This window comes from Phymastichus coffea, unplaced genomic scaffold, assembly GCF_024137745.1.
Source record: "Phymastichus coffea isolate CEN01 unplaced genomic scaffold, Cenicafe_Pcof_1.1 PCOF00004, whole genome shotgun sequence".
Classification (NCBI taxonomy): Eukaryota; Metazoa; Arthropoda; class Insecta; order Hymenoptera; family Eulophidae; genus Phymastichus; species Phymastichus coffea.
In genome coordinates this window covers 8917586-8924301 of record NW_026706815.1, presented here as the reverse complement: position 1 = coordinate 8924301, position 6716 = coordinate 8917586, and positions in this window count along the sequence as shown.

The window sequence follows — 6716 nt, the reverse complement described above, 5'->3', positions numbered from 1 at the left end:
ACTCTCGTCACAACTTCTGTCTAACAGTGTCAATGCCTAAATTTCTCGCTTTTGCAGATCTCCAATATTTACTTGCTTTCTTTTGTATTAATTACTTAATTTTTGTTCATCTGTGGTACATTCATTAGAATAAGTAGGCTGTTTGTACCATATGTTATCTTTAACGGCCATGGTTTCTTCAAATTCTTCTTCAAATTCTAGTATATTATCTCCTAGAGCTTTCATTTTGTTAAAGTTATCCGTAGCATTCAAAAGAATTTTTTCAATATTTTATTTCAATTCGAATTCTGCATGGTCAACAGGAGTTTCTTGTACGAGTATATTCATAACTTAGAATGTTGTTAATAGATGATTACTTATATTCTTTGGATTGAATGTCGTTGTATTGAATATTGAAATACTTATAATTAACACAATTGAAATATAAACACTTACAGCTAGTAGCTTTTGATAGATGTTGTTTTTCATTGTCGAAATGTCTCATACGACTGATTAAAAGTCGTCACAGGAATTACATAAACAAAAACTACAGCTGTTCAAAATGTAATACCAGATGTTTCCCACAGATATTGTTTTTCTTCTTCAAAATATCTTTACACTTATCCTATCAGTAAGAGTTATCACAGGAATTTAACACACGAAAATACAAACTTTTTAAATGTAAAAATTTCAACACTATGAGCTACAGATTATCATCATCAAACTGCTATTTTAGTGTTCCCACGCTTTAAAATACATATAAATCTCGTTTATCTTTAAATTTCATAACTATTCTACGAACGAATTTTTTTTTTTATTAACTTTGAAATTATGTAAATTAGGGAAGGTAATCGACATAAATTAATCTTTGGATAAAATTATCGAAACACCTTGACTACAATTTTGCATTTTCTTTACAAAAATGTATATTTCAATTTAATTTAAGCGATTTCGAAAAGGTGGTACTCGAAAATTCTAAAAAATAGCAACATTTGTTCTTAAACAAATTAAAGGTTGCAATCGTACAGGGTACAAATAATTATCATAGAACTGTTTTCTCCCCCTACAAACGCTTCTCCGCTGATAAAAAAAATAAGTGTCCCTTATTCTCTTATATTTTACAACATATTACAGTTACGTTAAAATTGGAGGCGGACACCTCGCAAGAGTTCCTTGTCAGTTACTACAATCTCATCATTGAGGTAATGATTATGTTCATACAAATTTTTGCTTCGCATACAATGTTAATGCAAATGATAACTAATCCTCCTACAAACACTCAGGAATAATTTATACTATACTTGATACAGGACTAAAATGACTATTACCACTAAGCAATGGTCACGATAGAAGTAAATTGATAATAATAATAATTTATTTCCTGTCACGTATACATAATTTTTTTCCTTTACCATCTTTCATATAATACTTCCCCTTTACAAAAATTGTCCTGGTATCGTATATAAATGTTTCCGAACTCTAGGAATAATGGCATTCTTTGGTCCTCGATTCTTCTTAATTAGTTTCTTCTTCCTCTTCTTTCTTCTCGTTTCTTCTATCGCTCCAATTTTCTTTTCCTTCTTTCTTATCCCAGTTTTACTTTTTCCCTGACTTTCAAGCCTATAATCGCTACTAATCTCCTAACTTCTCCATCCTGTCTCCCTCTCCTAGTTTTCTTGGCTTCATTTTTCTTGTTTATTTCTACTATTTTTTCGAATGCCCTTGCATATTGGTATGTTTCGTCTTCAATCTTCCCTTCCAATACTCTTCCCAGTTTTCTGATTAATTCCTCTCCCCTGCTCTCGCCTCTCCAATCATCTACCACCTTTATCCATTATTTTTTAATAATCTTCCTCGCTACTTCGTATTAAATTTGCTACTCTACTGGACAATATCTTGGTTTTATATATCTAGATTATCATAACTTTATATATTTCTTACATTTTAAGCTTTCAACTGTATTCCATTTTATATATACATAAATTCAGAATTTTATTGTATATATAAAATCATATTATTGAATTAGCACATTAATTCTTAATATTATTTCACAAAAAGAGTCCATATGATTGGAAATAAAAAATTCAAACTACGGATATTCCATCAATTCATATCACTTCATATTACTTTGAAAAATTGTATATTACTATGATTCTAATTAATACAAAAAACAAGTAGTTTGAAAAATATTAATAGTATCAAATAAATAATGTTCATCGCAAACATGGCAAATAACTCATTTTTTTTTTCATATTAAATCATTGACTGCATATTAGTATGAGAAATTGTCCATATTCTCAAGGTACTAATAACAAAAAGTAATCTGATTGTACTTATAATTTTATTAGTTCATATCAATTCAATGGTAAAGAAAGTATACTGTTTCATCATATAGAATGTGAGGATAGTTGATCCATTAAATAAAAGGGAATTTTTCAAGTAAATTTAAAAAATCAATTGTGAGCTGCTATCGTTATTATTAATTATACTACTATTTTTTTTCAAGTAAATTTGAAAAATAATTTGTAAGTTGCTACCATTTTTTATTATTTATACTACTATTTTGTACGGTCATTATAAATGATAACAATATTTAACTAAAACTCACTTAATTTCTTAATTAATGTTTTAATGTTTATAATCAAATGGCAAATCATAATAACTCATGTTTAAAATTATTTTCATATTAAAATCTTTGACTGCATATTAATTTGAGAAATTTTCCATATTCTCAAGGTTCTAATTACAAAAAGTAATCAGAATGTACTTATAATTTTATTAATTCATATCAATTCAGTGGTAAAGAAAGTATATTGTTTCATCATATAGAATGTGAGGATAGTTGATCCATTAAATTAAAATGTAAGGGAATTTTTCAAGTAAATTTAAGAAATAATTTGAGAGCTACTATCGTTATTATTATTTATACTACTATTTTTTTTCAAGTAAATTTGAAAAATAATTTCTAAGCTGCTACCATTATTATTATTTATATTAATATTTTGTACAGTCATTATAAATGATAACAATATTTAACTAAAACCTCCTTAATTTCTAATTTAATGTTTATAATCAAATGGCAAATATACCTCAATAAATGTCGATCACCGAAAAAATGACTTACCAACTTTAACTACGTGTTTTGTGAATAAACTATATACATCTGACAATGGATTCACTTTATTTATAGGTATAAACGTAGGCAATATCAGTATTATAACACTGTACAAATCACCGAAATATGAAATAACAATTTTTAAATCAAATATTGAAGAAATTATGTATTTAGTTAATAAAGAAAAAACAAAAGAATGCATATTAATAGGTGACTTTAACATAAATATAAAAAGTAAAAATACTTTAACTAATAAAAATTTCATCCAATTTATGTCACAGTTCAAGCTACACTTAGTTACACCAACAAATATTTCCACCACCGATTATAACACAACAATTGACTTATGCTTCAGTACAATAGATATCGACGTAAATGTATACGAAAGTATATTTAGTGATCATAAACCACTATGGTTTACAATTCCATAAAACATAAAATATTGCCAATCATTCCATAACTTATATCACTTTTCAGAATACAATACTATATATAATTTGGCTTGTACATAGATCTAATCAAATTTATAATTTCATATCAAAACAGAAAGTCATTTTTTATTACCAATTGTTTTTATATTAATGAAACATGTCTTACAAATTTTAAATATAGAAAGATAACATGAACTGTATTTGTTTTAGAATCACTATTCATTTCAAATAAAAATAGACTAAACTCAGCCTGTCATTAGTTACATTACTTTTTTGAAAAAATGAATACGTAGCAAATATGATATATAGATATAGAACATATAATTCACAAAAAAAGTAAAACAAATACAGTTAATTTATGTAGTAAAAAATGACTTTTTTGAAAAAAATGCAAAAACGGTATTTCTTATGAAAATGAATAAAAAAAGAATTTTTATAAATGGATCAAAATGATATTAGATTAAAAAATCAATATATGAATATTACAATGGTAAATGAAGACTTTAATTTTTTAATTATTGTATAAAAAATATTTTTTCCAAGAATGGCAGAACAAACAATGAAAAATATTCAAATTTATTATGTCAAAACATGAAAATAATGAATCAGTCCAATGTAAACATATAAACAGTAATGTAACAATGTCAGGAGTAGTTTAGTCTATTTTATTTGAATTGAATGGTGTATTATCAGCAGTAACATATTCCACATTTACTCGTAATACGATAATGAAACATAAAATGAAATTGAACTTTCATAAATAATTAACAATGACTATTCTTAATATTATAGTATAAGTTATGGAATGATCAACGATTTCAATAATCAATTCAAAGTACTAATTACAAAAAAAACATAATCTACAATGATTTAATATATTATTTATAAAAAATTTTCAGATAAAATAAGTACTATCGTGAATCAGATTTATTTCTATCAAACGGTGCAATTGATAGTTTGATGATATTAATTTAATTCATGAATAGTACAAAATCAACAACAGTGCATGGGAACACACCAATACTCGACAAACTACATTTAATGATTAATTGACATATCATTTTTTTATTATTCTATAGCCTATAATGTTTCTTGATATGAAAATTAGTTATAATATAATTAAAAATATATCGATACCCTAAATTTTACTTCAATATTATTATTTTAACATTTCTCTTTGAGATTTTTACATGTACAATGAATGAAAAAAACGTTATTATACAAAATTGATTGTATATATGCAAATTTTACCTTAACATTGTATACATAATAAATTATAATTTATCGAAATTCAACATGCATTCCAACAAGTAAAAAAATAAATCCTGAGAAAATGAAATAACATTGAACAAATACATGTTTCATCAATAAAAAATATAATGATAAAAGGAATGTCAGAACGAGGGCCCTATGCGAAAAGTAAAACGTTTCGCTTTTGCGATTTTACTACATATTAATTAATTAATATAATATACCCAGAATAATAATATTACTACATCGTGCAAATAGTCGTGTGACTTCTCAGTCAGGCTCAATCTTACAGTGAACTACAGATCGCGTACATAAATAGAGATTACAGAGCTTGTTCTTGTTTATTTCTACTATTTTTTCGAATGCCCTTGCATATTGGTATGTTTCGTCTTCAATCTTCCCTTCCAATACTCTTCCCAGTTTTCTGATTAATTCCTCTCCCCTGCTCTCGCCTCTCCAATCATCTACCACCTTTATCCATTATTTTTTAATAATCTTCCTCGCTACTTCGTATGCAAATGTGTTGTAGATCCTCCTTCTCTTCTCCAAAAATTCTAAATTCTTGATTTTGAAGCCTTTATTTCCCTTCTTTTCTATGCTCCCGCACCTTATTCTTGCCTATTCCTCTTTCAGATAACCCTTACCACCTCTTTCATTACAGTATTTCTCCCTCTCTAAAGCTGTTTTCCATTTATTGTAATGCTTCCTGTATTTTGACTCATCTATCTTGCTCTATCTTGCTTGAACGGCTTGTTCTGTTCTTATTTTCAAGGTTTTTCCAGTAGTTTCCCTTTTTCTAATCAATTTTCCATGAGTATCTTTAACTCACCGTTTTCTGCTTTCGTAGCTGATTTAACCCTTTTCCTCCCAAATAACACAAATTTTTTCTTAACTTTCATCCTCATATCTTTTAATGAAAAAATCGTATGAAAAATTTATCAAGCATCATATCTTGTAGATTTTGACCTTCTCTTTCGAATGCCGTTGATAAAATTTACCGAAATTGTAAGCCGGAAACGTTATAGGCCGGTTTTCCGGAAAATTCACAAATTTTTCGCGTTTTTTTTTCTAAAAAAAGTATATTTTGAAATGGAAAAAACTTTGCACACACCATTGGAAACACTGTTATCGGTGTTATAGATGTCTTTTCTTTCAAATGCCGTTGGATTTTTTCCGAAATTCAAAATGGCGAACACAAAATGGCGTTCGAAAGGAAAAATTTTTTTTTTAAACTTGACGAATTTTTTCCTCCAAAACTATCAAGTTTAGTGAAAAATTTCTAAGAACAAAAATGTCTTAAAATTAGTCAAGAAATATTCTCAAATTTTTTCTGATTTTTTTACAGCGAATTTGGAAATTTCGATTTTCCGATTTTCCACGAATTCGAAAATTAACTCGGAAAATTCTGAAAAAAATTGAGAGTACTCCTTGGTAAATAAAATTAATCAAGTGAGAATTATATCGGAAGCAGTAAGGGATTATAATGAATGCTTCGCCTATAACTTCAATCTAAGTCGACTCTTGCTACGGGTTGACTGACCTTTGCTATCTGGCTTGTTTGACATACTATACGTTAATCCTAATCGGATGGTCTAGTATTAAAAAATTTGAATATTAATTAATTTAAAAATGATTAATCGAGCGTTATTACTCCGTATGAATTAATGTGGCACACTTTTTCTCTGCGTTTAATCGGATTCGAAACCGACTCATGATATTTGCAGCCGCATTAAGGATGTTCAATGATCTGAAACGGAGAGGTGGGGAAAGAGCGAAGGGCTCTATGTTTTAACATAGAATTAAGCTATTACTGTCAATTTAAAGAAGTAAAATATGTTACATTTAAAAACTGTAACAATAAATTGTCAACCAGAAGTATATTAATTAAACTACATCAACATCATTCTTTGATTAAAACAAAATATATTAAAGTCTCCTTA